This window comes from Rhipicephalus sanguineus, chromosome 5, assembly GCF_013339695.2.
Source record: "Rhipicephalus sanguineus isolate Rsan-2018 chromosome 5, BIME_Rsan_1.4, whole genome shotgun sequence".
NCBI classification, from domain to species: Eukaryota; Metazoa; Arthropoda; class Arachnida; order Ixodida; family Ixodidae; genus Rhipicephalus; species Rhipicephalus sanguineus.
In genome coordinates, this window is record NC_051180.1 from 80,000,957 (window position 1) to 80,023,314 (window position 22,358).

Consider the following 22,358-nt stretch of genomic DNA (forward strand, 5'->3'; position numbering starts at 1 on the left):
CAGCTTGTCTACACGTTCTCTTCTCAGAGGCCGGCTTGGAGAAGAGCGGCCCGAACGCGTGGCAAGATGAGGCGGGCAAACATATCCTGCCCTCCGCCGTCGCTCGAGGGGACACTTTAACGATCGACATGTGCTTTCGCAACAATGCAAGGTCCGAATGCGCGGGAGGCAGGGACATGCAAACGCCTTTTCTTTCCCGGAACCATTTAACGACTGGCACCGTGGGTCCAGCTCGATGAGTGTGGGAAAATTGCGTGAATGCACCAGGGCTAAAATACCGATGTATTTCAACCGTGAGAATCCCTGAAAGCGTGGGATAAGGAGAGGGAGAGCCATGATGGGAAAGAGTGCCAAAACGCCTGCCTGCACTGTAAAGACACTGCTGTCGAGATTAGGGACAGCCCAGTAGGGAGTGGCTTAATCTGAGAATAAACGGATTGGATAAGGGAATGTTGAGGCGGACCACCAGTGGCCACCTCCCCTTTTCTTTGTTTACCGCAAGGTACTTAAGACTGGGCGGAATTCGTTTCCCTTCAGTCTAGGCTGTAATCACTTAACTGATCGATCAGTAAGACTCCGTACGATGCAACTTCTGTCTGGGCCGTAACCACTTGGTGGTCGAACAGTGAGACTCGGTTCTTCGTATGTAGTAACAGTGTTCTAGACTCTAACTTAAGAAAAGTTAAGTAGAAGAGTAAGATGCTGTTGATGTCTATGTTATCATCAGTGTGCTTCGGCAAGATTTACATGTGACTGTAAATATTTCGCTGCAATATACCTTCAAGTTTTTATTACCGCCAACCTGCCTCCTGCTTCATCGACGTCGATCATCTCCTTGACGGGACTTCAACCCACATCAAGAAGAAAACGAACAAGAAAAAACATAACTTGTGTCTTCTAGTTCTCAGCAACGTAAAATCTTAAAACTTCGGCTTTTGTCAGGCAGAAATTTCACGTCGCCATACCTGTTTACAGAAGGTGGGTGGGAGAGATCAAAGAAAGCACTGCCTTCAAAAGAACCGCTTGTTTTTCTAAATAACGAGCTCCCGCTGGCATCGAGTATCGAACGCTCTACCTTTTTCCGGGACAGTCAGTCGAGACCAAAGTCAGTACGCTTTCGCAGCCAACGCGCATGTTTTGGCTTTTGACTTCCTTGGACGTTAGAGAACTATTCCTGTTTCCCTCGTTCGAAAACTGTTTCTCTTATCTTATCGTTCGCCCCCACCCCCTTCCCCCTAAGGCTGCCTTTTGTGCGACGCCGCCCGCGAAAGGAGATGCCACGACCAGACGATGTTTGGCCTCACGCTTCTGCAGGCTTTGTGCACCGAAGCGTTTTTTGCCGGCAGAAAGTCGGGAGTAAAATGAGAGCCGGGCGTTATTCTTCGTGCCTGATTTGATAGCGTTCTATGTGCGCACAGGCTCTTCCTTTTAGCCCACCCGAACGATGTTTGATTCTGGTTACAGACCGAAACCAAAACAAGTCAGCTCACCTGCAATGCGCATTCCTCTTTTTTTATACAACTATTTATTTTACTTCTTGCTCTTAGGGGTCCGGATTGTTAAACATGATGTTTGCAATGGATGCTCCCGCTATTCCCATTCGTGGCTCGGATTGATATTGAACCATCATTTTATTTCTGACGTTCAATCTGCTCTGTATGAATCCTGCTCTTTATTTATGTTTTTTTATTCTAACTGCATGTCTTGCGAGAGATAATATGACCGCCTAAATATTTTCGCTCAGATGTAAAAGCAACTTTTAGTGTTTCTTCTTGCTTCTTTTTTTTTCAGTGACCTCAAGGTGATATCTCATACCACTACCAGTCTAATAGTGTTTCTTATATCCCTTTAGAGCGCAAGACAGCCATTTCTATGGTCTTCAATCGAACGTCACATGAAACACATTATAATCAACACGCGACGAAGCACCTGAGAAAAAAAAATGGGGGCGAATTTCTTCGGCGTAACTGTCATGCTTGCTAAGAATCAACTTCTCGTGTCCCCGCGCACCAGCAATGCCAGCCAAGATTAAGTGTATCAAGGTCTCGTTTATTTGTCAGGCACAACCTAAGGAAAACCGACAACGACGGAAAGGAATGTATGAGGGACATTATTTGTAGTATTTAACTGTAGAATAGTATTTACGACGTAAACGGAAAGCAACTAAAGTGGACGAAAAGGCAAATTTTCCGCCGTTAGGTACCGAACTTACAACCTTCGAATAATGCATTACATGCTCTACCAATAGAGCTACGGCGGCGGTCGCTCTCCCGTCCACTTAATTGGGTATTTCTGTGTGTGTAATCATGAGAGTGTTAGCCAGCGCCAGTCGTAGCCATGACGGCGAGTGTGGCGCACTCCTTATTTGCCAGCTGGCGTCAAGGTTAGGCAAAACTAGCCATAACTAACCAGTTTGTAACAAATTGTGTTAAGCTTCTTGCGTGCTACTTAAAGAACGAGGCCAAATTAAGGAATTACTGCGCTTGTGTATGTTAATTCCCTGTCATTGTGCGCATATAACCTTATCATGAATAAGTAGCCAACATTCACCAGCAGTACGCAGCTATTACCACTACTGGCGAAACAGGAATGTTCTCCTGACGCCTCAAGGAACACCAGCGTGACGTGACTTATAACAGTCACACGACGAACGCCATTGCCGGGCATCCGCATGAACATAATCATATCGTTGAGCGCCGGCTTCTAGAATCACTATTCACTTAGTCGACGCCAGTTACAATAAATAGGACAACAGGGACTGTGCCTGCCATTTACGCACGCTCGTTGCGTCACCTACTGGCTATTAATTGACAACGTCTTGCAGTCCAGCTCAGTGAACAAGGGACCCGTATGCGGTTCCGAAACGTCGGATAATTTCTTTCTACTTGGTCAGTGACCCTTTATCATCTCATCCAACGCCTTACCAGACGAACATTCGTCGAACTCATGACTAAGGATGCAGCTGTGTGCAAAAATTAGTCAGTGATAATAATTTGGAGGATTTACGTCCCAAAGCTGCGATATGATTATGAGAGACGCCGTAGTGGCAGGCTCAGGAAATTTTGTCCGCCTGGGGTTCTTTAACGTGCGTCTAAATGTAAGCACACGGTCCTCTGGCATTTCACCTCCATCGAAATGCGGCCGCCGCGGCAGGGATTTGATCCCGCGACCTTCGGGTCAGCAGTCAAGCCCCATTACCACTGGACCACCGCGGCGGGTAAAATTAGTCAGTGCTAGCCGACTTTAGCCTGTACCGTCTCCGGCTGCCTCTCATTCCTCGCTTCGCAATGGATTCTTAATGAAATTTTCTTTTCTAATGGATTCATCTCTTTGATTATATTTTGCCGTGAGAACAGAGTTACATAACAGCTTTTACGTGCTATTGTACTTCTCTAATACTTGTTTTCCAAAATTTATTCTTGAAAGATGCTATTTTTGGAGACGAACCTAAAGACTACTCCTTAAACTCCTGTTAGCTTTCTATAAATATTCAAATTGGAAATTGAATTAAATGTCTGTTTATTACTGTCATGAGCTGTTAATTAACTCGGTTCCGCGTACTCCGCTCCGCGCGCTCATTGACAACACAGCAATGGCGAAGTAGGGTTTGTAGGCAGAGATTGATGCAGCCCTGGGGGATGCACATGCCAACGACAATTAGGCCCGAGCGGTAATGGAAGGCGCGCTTGCTTTTGAACAAATTTTGTGTTTATTTGGATACAGTTGAAGTTTTGAAACATTTGTGAACCATTTTGAAATCTATTTGCGTTTACGAAAAGCCGCTCTTTTATTGGAAGAACTAATCGAATAAGGCACTACTTCATTTGATATTTGAAATTTTCGAATATTTGCACGTACCTACTGGCATCAATTTAAAGGTGTCGTTTTTTTTTCTTTTTTGTTTTTCTGTTTTTGCCGAAGGGAGACAATTATCTTAAGTGACGCAGACAGTGGTTGTGTGTCTCGTAAAAAAGTACAGAATCAGCCACGTAGTCAAAACCCAGACCAACAATCTGTTTATGTCATTCTGTCACAAACGAGCGCTTAATAAAGCGCGCGCGCGGCCGCTTTCAAACGGCAGCGGGAAAAAGCGGCGCGTGCCGATCGCCCAAGAAGCGCGAACGGCGAAAAAACAGCATCAAAAGACGCCGGCGCGCCGCATCCTCCTCACCCACTCGAGCCAGACGCAGACAACGCGATCAAACGCCCGGCAAAGCCTGGAAACATCTGGAAGAGAAGCATGATGCATCGCCAAGCGACGCCGCCGCGATTCGAACCTACGAGAAAGCTCTCGCCCTTTCCTTAGCATTGGCTGTACTAGACGCCGAAGAACGCTCGCGGCGCTTCTAGAAACCGGGAGAGAGGGGATAAAAGCGCGCACGCGACGACCAGACAGTCAGTGAAGGAGTGAAGGAGTGAGTGAGTCAGTCGGCCAGGTGATGGTGAAGTTATGGTAAGTGTGGCAGTGTGGCTCCGTTAGCCAAAGAAGACGTGTTTATCATGGTGTGCGGTCAGTCGATCGTCGATCTGGAAGAATCGGATGACGACGTCGTGTGAGCCGTGACAAGTTACGACGACGGTTGAGCTACGACGATCAACACTGGAGCTGGCGTGAGTGTTTCCTAGAAGAGAAGCATCCGATTACTGTCCAAGAATTGTGGACGGTATACGCCGTTGTACATTCGGGACTTTAACTCTCCTCGAATAGTTGTAATGCATGCGATTGCATCTGTAGCGTGTGATCTGTTTGTTTAGCTCCCGTTATGTAAACACCATCTGAGTTATATTGTGAAGTTGTAACTGGTACCAGCCGAGTGTGCATGTGTTTGTGATATTTGTATTGCCTTAACCGACAATATATTTCGTCTTCGTTTGTGTTACCGACTCTCGGCTCTGACTCGGTCTTTGGACCACAACCGGCGTTCGCTGGCGCACCAAAGGACCAACTCTAAATTGTCCGCGCTTTCGTGGTGTGTTTTCGGAGGGCCTAGACGCCAGCCCTTCGAATCCGCCCGGCGATTGCCATTCCCATTAACGGGATTAGTGACACATTCTTTTCCTGTTTTTCATCTTTTATTAGCTAATCGAGTCTCTGCATAGTATTATCTTAACAAGCTATTTAAACAAAGTCTGAATGTTTGATGGAAAGAGAGAGAGAAGAAATAGTAGAGAAGGAAAGGCAGGGAGGTTAACCAGTATGGGACAACCGGTTTGCTACCCTACACATGGGGACAGGGTGGGGGAGATTTAAAGATGGAGAGGAAAGAGAGAGAGAGAGAAAGATAGAAAGATAGCACGACACAGCACACATAGAATCAGTCGGTCACTCTTGCGTGGTAGCATAGCACACATAGAAACAGTCGGTCACTCTTGCGTGGTAGTTGGTCACTCCTGCGTGGTACGCGACATTTCTGTCACAGGCGCTTGGCCAAGTTCGTCGCTCTCAAAAACCTCAGCAGTGCCTTCAGTTGCCTTCAGTTGTGATGTCTTCTGTTGACAACATGCAAGTATTGTTTGAACAGACATTGGTCTACTATCAAGGCGCGCTAGAACGGACGCCAATGACTGTCTCTGAGCATTATATACCGGACAGTCGCACAGGACGTGGTGTAGCGTCTCCTCGCAACGACAGGCATCGCAGAGAGCGTTGTCGGCCATTCCAATTCGAAAGGAATAGGATTTCGTAAATGCCACCCCTAGCCACAAGCGATAAAGCAATGTGGCCTCTCTTCGGCGGAGTCCAGTTGGCATACAGATATGCATCAAAGAGGACAGGTGGCGTTGACGATTAGTCCGGTTGGTTTGGCTGCTTGGTGGGCACCATAGAGCGAGCGTGATCTCCTGTGCAAGGCCTCGAAGACTGCTGGCAGCGTCAGACCTTGAAAGTGGGATAGTATCTTCCTGTGTGCTTTCATGAGCTGTCCGAGCGGCATTATCGGCCTGTTCGTTCCCTATGACGCCGCAGTGACTTGGCAGCCATTGAAACGTCACGTGGTGCCCTTTCTCATATGAAGTGTGGAGAAGACCTCGAATTTCAAAAACGAGCTGTTCGTATGGCCCGCGACGCAGAGCAGATAGCACAGATTGTAGGGCTGCCTTTGAGTCGCTGAAGATAGACCAATGTTGAGGTGGTTCCCGATTAACCAAACAAAGTGCAGCGCGCAGAGCAGCTAGTTCCGCAGCTGTCGACGTCGTGGAGTGGTCGGTCCTAAAGCTGATGGTAATAGCTCTTGCTGGGACAACCACCGCACCGGACGAACACTGGATGTTTGTGGAACCATCTGTATATATATGTACACTGTCCGCATAATTCTCGTACAAAAGAAGCAGAGACAGTTGTTTCAACACAGCTGACGACAGCTCAGATTTTTTCCGGATCCCTGGTACACTGAGTTGAACTGTGGGTCGAATAAAACACCGAGGGGGCATCGGTGGTTTAGATGCAGTGGTGAAGCCCGAGGGAAGTTTGTCGTTGTACTTGACGATAGTTTTAGAAAATGATGCGTGGCGCCTCTCTGAAGGCAGTGTTGCAAGGTGATGACAGGGAGCACGTGCAAAATGTCTGATGTGCGTTCTCAGGACTTCCACCGTAATGTGAGTTTGCATTGGATGGTCACGAGCAATCGCAATAGTTGCCTCTATTGACGTACATCTGGGCAAACCAAGGCACGCTCTGAGTGCTTGAGCTTGTACTGCCTGCAGAACACGAATATTGGTCTTACAAGTATTACTCAGCACGGGCAGGCTATATCTAAGAAAACCGAGAAAGAGCGCTCTGTAGAGTTCCAGCATTGCGTTGATGGAAAACAAAATGAAGTAGTAACGCCGCTGGCTGATGAAAACCGCACAAAAACACAATACAAGTTGTTAAGAACCGCGAAACAGCGCGATGGAGCAGATACGCTCTATGGCAAAAAAAAATAATAATAAGAGATGACCTCTTTTCAGGAAAGCCGCGTCTTAAGGTTAGTCTAGCGTTACCATGCTATCAGTCTTTTCGTGCCGAGGCTTCAGACCATACGCTGACAAACCATTATTCACGTAGGCTTTCTATCCACGCCATCATTTCTTTCAGTTCGGTCATTTTCTGTCAGCCTTTCCGGTTTTCCTGGCTACTATTTGTTTTTGAGAGCTTTGAAACACCACGTCTTTCGGAATACAGTCTTCTTTTTTTTTCTTTTACGGAATTTTCGTGCAGATACGCACTACAATCCGCAAGAGGATGTACGTAGGACAGAAAGAAAGCTGAAGATAGAATGGGTACTAGTCACGTGCATACGGGAAGTACTACATCAAGCTTATAAACGTTACCAAAGACATATGGGTTGGCGGCACTACAGTAATCCACTCAGTGCTTTTCGTGCCAGCTACACGTACGGTCAGGATACAAGGATAATATTACCGGAAGCAAGTGTTGAGTCCAGCCGTTACACTAAGGTACAGTGCAAGATCATAAACTGGTTAGGATAAATGACTCTGCGTGGCGCAAGCGGTGTAGTTTCGAGGTAATTTTATTCGAACCTTGCTTCTCGGGTGCGAGTGGAACTTACCTCAAGCCTCTTCTAGCCAAAACAATCTAAAAAAATACTGAAGTGCTTTTCAGGGGCACAGATGTCAGCGTTAAGAAAACGGTACCATCGCAGTGGTGATGTTTGTCAACGAGACAGTCTGGACAAGGGTAAGGGACTGGAGAGTTTATGCATATGAAATCTCCTTGAAGTAAAACTGTATCAGATTCTAATACTTATCTGCTCGCACTTACTCTCGCTTAAAACCACGACAAATAGTCAATTAGTCCATATGATCACATGACTGAGTCGACTTCTGCTGTCCTCTATGGTCTTTCGGTAGGATTACTCTTTATCGTGTTACGTTGCTCGCCACTCTCTGGTCATGAAGCCCCTCTATTAAGTAACACTATATAATCTAACACTATATAAGGTGCAGTTTTCGAAGATCTCGTGTACTACTCAAGCACAACTCAAGTTTGCGCTAAGGATGACTTTCCTCACTTACCACCAAGCTATAAGCGTCGACGTTCCATTGGCTTACGTTAAGGTATATAAGAAAAACTGTTAGTCTGAATTCAATAGCACTTCGAAGCCCAATCTACAATCTGAAGTTTAAGAAAAATACCCCATTGAAGTACAAAACAAAGATTCAAGATCAAGTCACTGAAACTGAGTGAATGATCTGGTACGTAAACCATTCAACCAATGAACCAGTTAGGGTTAACAGCACTTGCAGCATCGAGGCGTGGTGCTTTCTCTAAGCCCCCCCCACCCCCCACCCCGCTCCTTTGTTTCTTCGTCGTCTTCTTCTCGGCAACGCTCCAGCTGGAAAACATTCCGCTTTCCTTATAAGGTCCCCGGCTTATATGTATGCGAGGTCGCGAGGCAATTTTTTTTCTCGACGTTGTCAAGCCGAGGCATGAAGCTCACCGAATCGCAGCTCACCCGCATCAAAAGAGTCGGCTGACGGCAATCCTGTTCCTAGTACTCGCAGTAAATCAGAAGCAGCGCGAGCTCCTCTCGGCTCAAGCTTTCATAAACCATACGGATCGAATGCAACCGGCCGCACACACACCCAACTCATAATCGGTTTACTTCTCTTTGCCACTCTTTCTTCCTTCCTTTTTCTTCGTTGTTTATTTCTTTTTCTCCTCGATTCAAGAGTCTCTTTCTTGAGCTACCGAAAACAAAGACAGCTGCGACAAATCCTTTTCTCTCGGAGGCAAGAGTGAACTCTACTTTCCTAAGCCGCATTTCTCGGCTGCACGCATCTCGAAGGCTTCTTTTTTTTTTCTTACGCATGAACCTACGCCCTGATTCCGGGCATACTGCCGCGGAAACCCGGAGGGAACAAAAACAAAAGAAGGCTAAATACGAAAACGACGTGCCGAGGGGTTATAAAGTCTACTTCTCCGGGACCGTAATAACCGGGTTTTGAACATCACTCGCGTTCTGCGAGCGCCGGAAGAATCCCGAAAGTAAGCCCCGGAGTGCATATCCCATACTCGCAAGAACGAGAGGATGCGCGGGTGAACCCTTCAGGTGAGCGCTTCCTCGAGGACAGGCTAAAGGAGATTGTAGAAGTTGTTGCTGCCGTATCGCACACACTGTCTGCGAACTTTGTATGTGCCTGAAGTCGGAGCGAAATAAATGCGGAGTTCCACAAAACCACCCTCCTGCAAGGACAGCTGTCGCTGTGCCTCTGCACGTGCGGTTGCAACCGCACGGGGAAAAGAAAAGAACGCATATGTGTGCAGTCGGAAATACATATTTCGTTCTTGCAATGCCTGTGCGCGCGCGTGCGCGTGGATTGGAGAGGTGGCAAGCAGGGGGCATGAGGTCACGAACGTACGTATATGTTCCGCTAGGTTGTCTGTGCGCGCATAAGTTCAAGCAGCGGGCAAGCGAAAAACTCACACGGGTCCCTTATGACATCGCCTTATACGACTAGAAGGGGAAGACCATCTTTTTCTTTTCGGTTGATGTATTGATTCACTCCCCCCCCCCCCCCCCACACACACACACCACGCCCCCATCCGACAGCTTTCTGCACCTAACGTGGTTTTTCACTGCCTGCGAGATCGGAGGCATTGCAAGCTTTCTGTATCTTACCTTGTTTTGCACTGACTCCGTTATCGGCCCACGTTTGACCAAGCGACGATGTGACGTAATGACGCCAACATGTGACGGCACGTTATGTGACGTCATGATGACGTCACACATTTCGGCGATCTGTGATGTCATCACATGATAACATTTTTTGCGTCACTTGCGTCGACGCCGCCGACGCGGTACGCCGACGATCAATTTTCGTGTTTTATGAGGCATCTAATGCTCTCACCTTAAAAAAATACTGCAGGGTAACGTCGTCTTATGTTGACCACGGCTGACTAATATAGGTTACCGTCGCGTAATGTTAGATATCCGTTCTTATATCGATGGGATAAATAATACAATCGCGATACCGTGCATTCGGCTCACTTTTGCATACTATAATACGCCAACGAACACAGGTTACAGTTGGCGCGTCAGCGTGCAGAAGCGTTCATCTCTCGTCGATGGGAATGGCGTCTGCGCTCGCGTGCGAGTGTTATGTAGGACTACTCTTGTCGGGCTACTTTATCTTGGACTACTCTATGGCCATCAGGGAGAAGACGACAGGCCCTGCACGCACGTGTCGCGCACGCTACTCAATATACACAAAGACGTCGCTCCACCTTGTAACGCTTAATTGTTGACAAACAATGAGGCACATCTAGCTCCTCCCAGACTGCTTCGAATAACATCGATTTCCAAAGTGCATGCTATCTGCCTGACTTTTCTGGCGCATATGTGTTTATTCTTTAACGAGCCGCATAATCAGTTCGCATAATACAGGTATGTTTACTCCAGATTCCTCGTTTATTCATATGTAGAAGGTGTTCCTTTCACGTGACTGCATAATCAGCTCGTATATTACAGTATACTTGGTTGCACCTCCATTTATTTCGACACGTAAGCTGCCCTTGCTGCGTGCCTCTCCAGCTTTTTTTTATATATGCCTTTAAGGCAGCGTTTTCTTTTTCAGCTCACTTTTTTCTTTTCCTCGGAAACCACGACACCGGAGGATAACAACCTTGCGCGAAACAATCGCATCCACGGAGGGTGTTTCGTTTTTAATTCTCGCACGGAGCAGCACTGACCCCGGGCAGCATTCGTAAACGACATTATCCAACTTCATTACGCGAAATTTCGTTATCTTCACTTAATTATGCTGGTGCTCCATTCCCGTCTCCTCGCACTACCTCACCTCGAAGATTGTTACTGCATCGCGGGAAAGAGTTTCCCTTATTGAGCCGCAAGAATAAGTGAAATTGCTGGGGCAAGCCGCTGTGGATCGCTTTATTATGCAGTCAGTCTTCTCTCGCTGTCTTTGTATAGAGTTAGTTTTGTCCTGCTGCACTCTTTCGGCACCCTCTCTGAACCCATCTCTTTCTTTCGTACAGGGTCATCAGCTGGCACTAAAGCAAAGAATAAAATACTTCGGCACTAAATTGGAGAGCCTCACTTTAATACGGCGTGACAATGCAGATTATATACGAGCCAGCGACGAAAAGGAGAATGGTACACTTTCGTGCACACAAAAAGGAAACTGCGACAATAGTTTTCTGCACTCATGTGCTTGCAGTTATTTGCAATTTGCAGTCCATTAGCACAGCATAACTTTCTCGTTAAGGTAACAAGCACGATTAAAGACACTCTCACTGCATATTCTTTCGCTTTGGCTTCCTCTGTGCTGCGTGCTCTAGCACATGAACAAAGGATCAGCAATGCGAGTGAGTGAGTGAGTGAGTGAGTGAGTGAGTGAGTGAGTGAGTGAGTGAGTGAGTGAGTGAGTGAGTGAGTGAGTGAGTGAGTGAGTGAGTGAGTGAGTGAGTGAGTGAGTGAGTGAGTGAGTGAGTGAGTGAGTGAGTGAGTGAGTGAGTGAGTGAGTGAGTGAGTGAGTGAGTGAGTGAGTGAGTGAGTGAGTGAGTGAGTGAGTGAGTGAGTGAGTGAGTGAGTGAGTGAGTGAGTGAGTGAGTGAGTGAGTGAGGTAAAATTTAAGCGACGTATTATAACTCACTCATTAAGTCATTCCGAAATTACTTTCTCATTCGTTCTGACATAAATGCCGAGCGACACACCCAACATATTGGGAGGAGTAATCACTGAGATAAGTTAAAACTGCGGTTACATCATGTAGCGGTATGTTATAGTAACCGGTCCATTGTAAATACTTTATAAGTTACACCTTTAAGGTGCGATAAATTCGCAAACAGGGAATTTCTCATCGCGAGTTTCCATCTTCCCCTTCCTTTCTTTTGGACTTTTAAGCTATCAGAGACGAAATAAAGCTTTCTCGCCATCTAGCATTCTTCATTAGTATCGCCTGATGCTCTTTTATGGATTTCTCGTGAAAAAAGCAAAACGCAATTCTTCCGTTATATACTTTCGGAATAGCATCACATTGGCTTCAAATCGGTCTCAAATTTATGCTCAGTAAAAACAGACCACTTGCGTTGCACCAAGGCGGTGGACGACGACGCAGCCCTAAATATATAAAAAAGAGAAAGCGATAACACGTGTGATACACTCGAAACCTCAGCACTATGACTTCGCAAAAGATAGCTAAATATGAGCAACAGTGCAGGCCATGTGACTCACGCCACACGCTTCGCTCGATGGTGCTCTGATTCTTGCCCTCTACGGAAGTCGGGAAAAGAGCGGTCCGATGCAGCCGCCCACGACCAAGCTCGCGCCCCCGCCTTAACGCCGACGGGCACTGCGGCTCAGCCGGACGAGCCCCTCATTACGACCCTACCGTGGCCTCCTCCTCAATGGAGAAGCAACCGTCGACGGCAGCTTACTGCCGCGAGCACGTTTTACAAACACACCCCCTTATGAACACGTAGGCGCACACAGACATACACACGAAAGTGCACAGGCGTGAACGCAGAGAAAAGGGGGAGATCAGTCTCACTTTAAGGTGAAAAGACACATGCGAGCTAGAATGGAGACACCGGGCTCATTTGGAGACGAGCGAACAAATGAGGAGCAGAGAGTAGCAGGAGAGACGAAGATCAGTCTCACTTGAAAGAGGCCGTGTGCGCGAAGAGAGAGGGTGAGGGGGCGCTGCTCGCTAAGGAACAATCCCGTGGGCACCGGAAAAGCAGGAAAGATGCTGATGGCGGCCGGGACCGCATCCCGCTGCCGACAAAGGAAAAGCCTCATCCGCTACAGAGTCGATCCGCGGGCCAACCGGGAGTACAAAGGGAAGGAGACTGCTTGGGGCCAAGCAGTCCGGCGGCCACACACCCGCAGCGGCTTCCACCGGAATTCCTGCAGTCGCCACATATTCAGCCGCCGCTGACGAAGACGACCGCTCCCGAATTCGCGGCGATTGGAGCGGGGGAGGGAAGCCAGCGGCCAAAGAGCGGGGAATGTAGGAGTAACGACGGTGGAGGGGGTTCCTTTCATTGCTCAATAAAGAAGGTCTAACACCGGTTGTAAAAAAGGAACAGCGCACCATACGTTGGCACAGTGGCTGCCACCGATCGCCGGCGGCCCTGCGCGGCAAGGCAGGCTGGTTCGTAGCGCGGAGGAGAGAAAGGCTTCAATTTGCGCCAAGCAAAAAACGCCGCGCGGCTGCCTCTTTTGTCTCCCCCACGTCGGACATCGCTCTGCCTTCTCCTCCACTTCCCTCCTTTCTTGTTTTCCTTTCACTTCCTTCCTTCCTTCCTTCCTCGGCATTCGGCTTGTTCCGAGCGGCTCGCCTGTCCGCATTCATCCTTTTTGCTCCCACGATCCTTGCCTTCTTCTCTCTGACCATTTCTTTCGATATATGCTTTGTCACCCCTTCCTGCGTGTCTCGTTGTTATGCCGCCAGGGCGTTCGCTCCTCGAGGCCCTCGACTGCGGCCAGTGTTTCTCTTCCGGTGCCGCAACGTACACCCCACCTCCCCTCCCCGCTCCCTCATCCCAGGACACACACACACACACCCTGCCCCATAGTTCCCTCCCTGTTATAGAAGCAATGCCGTTGTTGTTGCTGCTACATCCGTAAGCTCGGCGTGCTTGCTTTCTCGATTGCCGTCGTCTTTTTTCTTTCTTTTCCAGACTCCCTGTTTTTGTAACCCGTGTAACTCAATATAAGAGGCAGGAACGCGCTTACTTTATGTTTCCATTGAAGACTCGCGCCCCACTTCCCCGCCAAACTCCTCTCCTCTCTTGTTTCCGGGTGCCGACGCGCGCACTCGGGGCCCCGCTTTATCGACCACGGTTATATTTGCTGGACAGCTCGCTTGCCGAACTGGGCAAACCCCTGTGAACTAACTCTGAGGCTATTTTTACTGTCTTCCTTCCCCACTAACACCTCACGATCTCCTCTCGTTTTATCTCTGGGTTTGTTTGTTTCTTTCTTTCTTTTTGCGAGATATCGAGTGCATTCCGCCTTGCGCGCTCTCCCCCTCTTCCTTCACTGCCGAGTTGCGAAAACTAACGGATTCTTCGTCAAACGTCGCGATCCATGGACACGAAGCAGGGATAAAGGAAAACTTTATTACGTTCGCACTCCCTGTTGATAAGACGAAGTGCGGAGCAAAAACAAAAAGTGGGTGTGCTGGTCGGTGGCGACTGGCAAACAGAGAAGCGCACCAGCACGGATGAGGCGCCTTTCGCAGCATTGTTCGCCAGCCGCCGACCGCGCTATTGTTTTCTCCATCAGGATGGCACGTAGAAGAAACCCGGTAATTTCTGCAGCGCGCTACCCTCACCACCAAACTTTCTTTCCGGCACTTCGGGCTTTCCGGTTTCTCCTTTCTCATTTTAACATTTGTTTTTTGTTTGTTTGCTTTATTTTCCTCACACATACAGCGGCTTTATCTTCGTGTGACGTTGCCACTGTCCTCTTCTGTGCACATTCACAAACTATGACGCAGTAGAAATGTGTGCAGTGTCGTCGAAGTTGGCGCCGACGTCAGCCAAAGAAGGAAGGAACTGACGGTGCCGGTTCGCACGTAAGAATGATCGGACGAAATTCACGTTGCAGTGGCAACTTGCCCGAGTGATGACGACTGCAGGCATCAGTTTGCCCTACGGCAGTTGAGTCCTATTTTCTTTTCTTTCTTCCTTCTTTTCTGCCGATATAGTTTGACTATGTGCGGCATGACATCCCATGGTATATCAATGCAGCAATCCCAGACCCAGCTAAAGTATAGCGAATTGGGTTTGTATTATGCAGACCTTTCTTTATTTTACACGTTTCTGAAGTCGCGGTAACTTTCATGTCAATGCTAAAGGGTGGCAATGCACATTTCAATGTAATCTTCAGATCTCGCACGAAAAGTACGAGAGAGAGAGAGAGAGAGTACAACTTTATTGAGAGTCCAGTGCAGACGCAGAGGTTGCCCCGCGCCACCCGGCTACTCCCACGTTGGGACCGGCAGGTCTAGCCTAACGGCCCTGTCGTGGGCGCACTGGAATGAACAATATTATTGTGTTATAATTTGAAGATAAAGGTTACCAAACAGCTATGCATATTTCTGTTGCACTCACATTGATTACAGTACACACGTAAAGATATTTGTAGAGATCGTAATATATATATATATATATATATATATATATATATATATATATATATATATATATATATATATATATATATACCCTATCGAAAAATCTCATATGACACGTATGACACATATGCAATAACCTCGTATGATCATACGAGAGCACATATGATTCATCATACGAGATTATTGGATACGAGGCATACGTGTCATATGAGAATTTTCGATAGGATATATATATATATATATATATATATATATATATATATATATATATATATATATATATATATATATATATAACAAAATTATGCGAAGATTATACAGAAAATGCAATGGATTACGATAATGTAAACTCCTACAGGTGGCCCTTTAAGTAAGGCTCAACTGATATTTTATGAAATTAATAAGATGGCGTGGTTCCTCTAAGGAGCAGGTTTTTGTGCAATAGAGAATGAGTGAACGTCAGCACAACATTTTGCTAGAGAAACATCGAGTCTGTAACTATCGCCAACGAGCCATTGTGGCCTGGAGGATACAGTGACGCACTACGAGCTCGAGAACGCGCGTCCAATTCCTGACCACGGCGTCCATATCTTGACGGAGGCGAAATGCAAAAGAACGCTTGGTGTTAGATATGAGTGCGCGCTAGTGCACCAGGTGGTCAAAACAAATACGGAGTACCCTACTAGAACGTGCTTCGTAATGATATTTAGAATTTGTCACGTAAACTCTGACAATTACGTTTTGTTGGTATTTACTACCGGAAAATGTGCCGAGCAGGGTGATATAAAAAAGTCTCAATATCACGATTATGTTACAACGCAATGAAAAAAATCTCTGAAAGCGCTGTCATATAATTTCTAACTGCGACGTACAAGGCACTTGAGAAAAACCAGCGAAAAATGAGACGCACACTCGAGGAGAAGAAGACACAAGACCTCGCAGTACTTGCAACTTGCACATATTTGAAAATCAACGCTTTTCCCAAACAACCGATCATGTATCGGTATAAACAAACTGGTCCAGCAAGCAGCACTTTTACAAGTTAGAATGAGAGAGAGTTGAGGTAGTTACAAGTTACAGTGCAAGTTACAATAAAAATGCAAAGAGCGCCGTTTAACATGTTCGTCATTCACGGATTACAGGTTAGGGCTCGTAACCATCTTGCTTGTATCTTACTTGTAACTTTTATTATAAGAAGTTACTTCACAGTACACTACACATACGTTGCCAGTACACCTACTTCTATTTATAATGCATCGAGCCGCCGGTGTAGGTGCACTGTTAATTTTGAGCGCCAACCCTCGCACAAACGCTGCACCGATTTATTTACGCGGGGGGCCCAATATTGGGCACGTCCATTCATTTCTCCCTTTTCTTTCTCAGCAGTATATAGCGTGTTGTGCGGCGCAGTTTAGTCGGAGGTCGTTGCGGTAGGTGCTGTAGCAGCTCGAGAGGGAGGTTGTAGCGGCGAAATTGAAACACGAGCACCGCTGTTCCGGTAATGCTTTGTCATTCCCCGTCGTCGAGCACGTAGTGTGGACGCTTGTAGCTATTGTTCCCACCCGCACCTTCCGTCTGCTTTTTTTTTCCTTTTATTCTTGTACGCTTCCTTTCAGTCTACTACGTGAGATGTCGTGAAACGCAGAGAAACGGGCTGCGGGCGCGCGCGCGTGTGTGTGTGTGTGTGTGTGTGTGTGTGTGTGTGTGTGTGTGTGTGTGTGTGTGTGTGTGTGTGTGTGTGTGTGTGTGTGTGTGTGTGTGCGTGCGTGCGTGCGTGCGTGCGTGCACGCGCGCGCGCGCGCTTCATTTCATGGGTTTGCTTCAACTTGCATGCTGCTTCGCGAATGACGCCGACTGTTCTACAAACATTGCGTGTCTGACGCCTATGTTTGAGAGACGGCACGCGAGCATCAGTGATACACTAGAATGTACTGTGACGCATGTATTAAAGCTGGCACATTTCGCCGCCAATCAGCCTTTCAATTACCGACGACCGACGATCGCGCACGAGGCTATCGTTGCACTGTGTATGTCACTTCTTTTCTTTCTGGGCACAAGTTCGCATCCTTGCCTGCAAGTTCTGCTCGCTTCACCGTCACAACCATGTGACAATACACATTTGATTGTGAATAAACACGATTGATTGATTGATTGATTGATTGATTGATTGATTGATTGATTGATTGATTGATTGATTGATTGATTGATTGATTGATTGATTGATTTTATTCATCTTTTCTCAGAGAGGGAGGTGGCACATGCTCTTCTTTGAAAACCAATGAGAACGCGCACTGCTGTCCGTATGCGTATACATCCTAAAAGAAAAAGGAAAAACACAGGCACGAGGAAATAGTCCTTCACCGGAACTAAATTCGAGTGGTCTAAAGAAAAACCTGCGTAATTCAGTGAATGTTTGTCACTGACTTAAAATTATATATTCGTCAACGTGCTGTCGGAGGGGTTATATCCCCTTTTTCCATGTTTAATAAAGAGAGTATTAAACTTACTTCCAAAGAAGTCAAAAATGAGAATAAGAAGCACCGGTTGACTGAACTGTAGTCACAACCGCTCGAAGAAACAGATAATAAAGAGAAAAAAAAGTGCAAGGATTTTTTTTAACTAAAATGCCTAGTTATAGGCTAAGGTTTGTCTCATATTTCACCCATTGCTTCTACACCTTAATTAAATATAATCGCTAATTCCTTGTGTTTTCGCCCTCATTGTCTAGTGGCTCGATACATTCAACCAAGCCCCATTTAATTAAGAAACACAAAAAGAGGTTTAGGCGAGCGTAAGCGGCGTCAAATAAAAGAAAATAAGAAACGTGAACAGTTGGCTGTATCCGACTAGCCTTCATATAAGTCAGTCTCTCTGATGCTGCACACAAAGGCCAGCCGACGTGGTGAATATAGAGCGTTCCGGCTAAGTAACACTCCCTCATGGCTTTTTGTCGGGTCCTTGCTTCTTCCACCCCCCACCCCCCTTTCCTCTCTGCTTCCGCCCTGCTTGTCATGCATTCCTTTTCTTTTTCTCCTAACTTCATCACCACCAGCTGGTCTCAAGAATGCTTCGCGTTGAACGCATATAAATAGGAAGAAAAATATTAAGCAAGAAAGAAATACTAAGTAATACACTACTCGTGTGCTTATGTATACGACAGTAACGGTAATTAGCCCGCCGTAACGCTTTTCCAAGTACCACGTCCAGCATACGACATAAGGGAAGCAGGTTCTTTTTCCAGAGCTTCGCTAGACTCTCAAACCGAGGGTCTAATGACAGCCTCTTTAGAACTACGCTCCTCTTTTCCGCGTTGTATTTTTTTGGTATGCAAAAGTAAGGGCAGCAAAATAAGGCGCCGAAGCGCGCTGCTCAAGCGCGCGAGAGGCGGTGCTGTTGTTTCTTTGCGATGCTTATTTACGACTACCCTGCAGGAAAAGGTTGCCTCACGCTATCATCCATAAGAGCAATTGGAAAGTATATACACTTTGGGGTTTAACGTCTTAAAACTGCGCAGTCGGTCATTGGGGATGACATCGTTGTGGGATGAGGGTTAGTTCTTGTCAACTGCGGTTGTTTAACGTTGATGGAAAGAACGGCGAGTAATAGTTCTCGCGATACAATTCCCATGGAAATGCAGTCTTCACGGCTGGTAAATGAACATACGACTTCGTGTTCATCAGCTAGCCGCCATATTTACCGGCCCCAGTGGTGTTTTGCTTACAAAATGAGGAAATTCAGCAGACGTAACGAAACGGAGCTTTTCTTCATTGAAATGAATCTGTTATAGGACTCAACTGATGTTCATGTGCGAGTAAATACGAACATGGACACTGTAAACCCAGGCGACGTGCAAACTTCGAATACCGAACTAAAAATATCTAATCTTGATGCATGTATACGGTGGTGCACCAGTTAGGCTAAAACGATTGCATTTATCTATTTTGCTTTCTACAGCTACAAATTTTAAGGGCTTAACTTTGCCACGGACGAGCCTCACCTCAAAGTTTACAAACATGAAATCGCTATCAACATGACGTCTGATTTCGCGGCCCTTTTAAGAGAGCTTCGCTCCATATAGATTCCAACATGCGAATTGAATATGTACGTTTCTCCGAAACAACTTTTATGAGCGAATAAACACTGCGAATACTATTTATCAATAGTGCTTCATTGTGACTAGAGCCTCGGGTGCTCTGCAACATATAAACTAACATCTCTATTTTATTCTTCTGCAGGACTGCTGCTGAGCCATTCTTCTATGGTGAGTAGTGAAATTTGTGTATTCCTCTCCTTTTTTTTCCAGTGGTTCATATGTTTATATTACGTAGTCCAAGGTTCGACAAAAGCTTGTCAAACGAAGATGATTCATTGACAAAATTAAACAGGCAATCGCCTTGTTCAAAAGGAGATTAACATACATAGACGTTTTGGGGCCGCTACGGGTCCCTGGTTCGCAATGAAGATGAGTGCAAGAGAGGGCGGTTATTTAAGTGTTAGGTAGCGCAGAGTGCGCATGTATATCTCGGAGAGATTACCGCACGTCCAGTGAATCACCTTTCCCAGCTCCAAATTAAACTCAGATAGCCGCGTCGTGCGCGTAATCTTATCCGAACATTCTAAAGCTGTTGTGCAATCTGGCTTGGCCTGCAATCTGGCTTGGCCTGCGTCGAATGATTTAGTTTTAGCTAGAGGCACATGGTCACAATAATAAGAAAACAAGTACTCGTAACAATATTACGTCAGTTATATAAAGTGAATCATTGTATGGATGGATGCATGGATGGATAGATCGATCGATGAAAGAATTTAATATTAAGTTCCAGTAGGTCACCCTAGTTTCCTAGTCCGAAGCGGGCCGCTCCCACGTTGGGGCCAATAGACCTAGCATTTCGGCCGCTTAGCGGCCCGTTGTCTGTCTAGAAATCTCATTATGAAGTATGAACAAAGCACGTAAAATTTCATAAGCGTAATATAAAACGAAGATGGTGCTTGAGTAAAGTATGGAAGCTAACCATATACGCATTTAAATTGCATTTCCAGAAGCGCAGTAGTGAATAAAATGTGAAGCAGGCATTTAATACCCGGTTTATATCGTAACCGCGCAGACCACGTCATTGCATGTGTATAGTTATTGCTTTATGTCAAGTTTGCAGCCTCAGATAGCCGGTTCATGTAAAGTGCCAACCCAACATAATGCATGCAGGATGCGTCACCTTCCCGTCATGCCAGGCAGTGCATGACATAGCATCCCGTTCTATTACTACCTCAGCTAGAGAAGCAAAGCATAAAATTAAAAAGAGCTCATTTCCCCGCTCCCGTATCCAGCAAGCGGACACGTGCCGACGCTGTACACATCCGCAAAACGGGGCCCAGCCAAAGCACTCCGCGATACAGTCCTGCGTGCTTGCCTTAGACACTAAAGATGCCCGAAAGCATAGACGCGCGCGTGCATTGCGGGCACCTGCAGTAGGATTTCTTTGCAGTCCCTATTTTTACCGCCCATTGTTCCGCTCGTATGGCAGCGTTTCCGGGCGCAGGAAGCATGTCCTATCCACGAGTGCCTGCCTGCCCATCCATGTGTACACTCGTACACGCAACGTACACGCCACGTGGGCCGTATACAAGTACCTGTTCCTTTCGCTGCGTCCATCCCACGCGCACCTAATTTACGCGCATTACTTTCCGCTCTTACGCTCCTCCTTTCTTGATTTTGTTTCTTTTGCTCTGACGTTCCCTTTCAGCTCCGCTCTTACTCTTTTTTTTTCTCGATCCGCGTTCACTGACGCAGTCCGACAGCGACGCAGACGCCGAACAGAGGTGCCCCACTAGCGGCTTGATAGCTGTCCCCCGGCAGCTGCCTGTGACGCTCGCTTTGTTGGCGACACAGCGCCGAAAACAGCGTGACAGAAAGAACGGTGCCCGGGCAAGCCGGTGCCCAAGACGGGGTCCCGAACCTTCAAAGGTCCTACACTTCTTTATTCTTCTTGTCGGATCTTTCTTTCGCAAGCGGTCCTTCTGCCTGAAGCGAAGGCGGCCTTCTTTCCGTCGCCAATGTAGTTCCCCCCCCCCCTTACCAGCCCGTCGGGATGAACAGGAGACTCTTTCTGCCTTCGGGGCGAAGGAAAAAAGGGTTTTCTTGTTCGCACCTTCCTTTTGCTTTTTCCGGCACCTCGAGTGATGCCCACCTAGCGATCCGCTGGGATCGGTCCCACTGTCATCGAAGACCGGACGCCAGGCCCTGATTGCCTCGTCGCCTGCGAAACAGTCTCGGCAACTGAACGCGCTCCATCTTGCCATCTTCTGTGACCGGCTGAGATTTCCGCGGGTAAGAGGGTACTCGGACAGAGGGAGGGAGAGAGAAGGCAAGACTCGCACTTCTAGCGGGCTGCACGGTGACATGCCATCCAGTCAAGCGTTCAATACGACGAGGATGCCTGGGAATCGCGCAGATGCTGGCGGCTATTCAACCTGGACGAGTGAAAGAAAGGGACGGCTGTATGGAGCGGAGTCGCTTAATTACCAGTGAAAGCATGGGTTGCAGGTCGCTGAGCGGAGATTTCAAAACAACCTTCAACTTGCGTAACGAATTCCAGGGTGGTATAGAGAACGTAGCTGCGGGAAAAAAAATAGAAAAGAAAGTTCGGCAAGGATGCATACCGCACGAAGGCCTGCGGGTCAAGAATATGATACGGTTTAGCCTGGAAAAATCGGGCGAAGGTAGTTGCTACACGTGTCGTTACTCTGAGCGTATCCTGTGCTTTCGCCTGAAGGAACACTGATTACTTCGCCCTTCTCCCAGACAGGAGACTCTTAATTAAAGAGGAGAGTGGTTAATTAGAACGTATTCGCCTACATGAGTATCTAAAGGTAATAAGACTCGGGGGAAGTAGGTTACTGGGATGAAGTGCACGGGATCATACGACTTGCAAAAAAGTGCAAGGTATGAACTTATCTGCAGAAGAGTAAGCGTGCCAGGTGGTGAAGGCCGGAAAGCTCGGTAACAGCATGGTTAATGTGAGCACGCACGCACGCACGCACGCACACACACGCGCACACACGCGCACACACACACGCACACACACACACACACACACACACACACACACACACACACACACACGCACACACACACACACACACACACACACACACACACACACACACACACACACACACACACACACACACACACACACACACATCTATCACTTCTTGCATCTCGTCGTAAGATATTTCGTTTAGTCATCTTTCAG

The 22,358-nt window shown here is 47.1% G+C and overlaps 1 protein-coding gene across 1 annotated transcript in view; it reads left to right on the forward strand.

Annotated features, from left to right (window-relative positions):
* LOC119394751 (neuronal acetylcholine receptor subunit alpha-10-like) overlaps nt 1-22,358 on the forward strand; it is a 387,146-nt gene that overhangs the window by 145,128 nt on the left and 219,660 nt on the right. Inside the window, exon 2 of the mRNA XM_037662057.2 lies at nt 19,341-19,366. The gene's annotated coding sequence lies outside the window, so the exon portion shown is untranslated. The remainder of the gene's footprint in view (nt 1-19,340; nt 19,367-22,358) is intronic.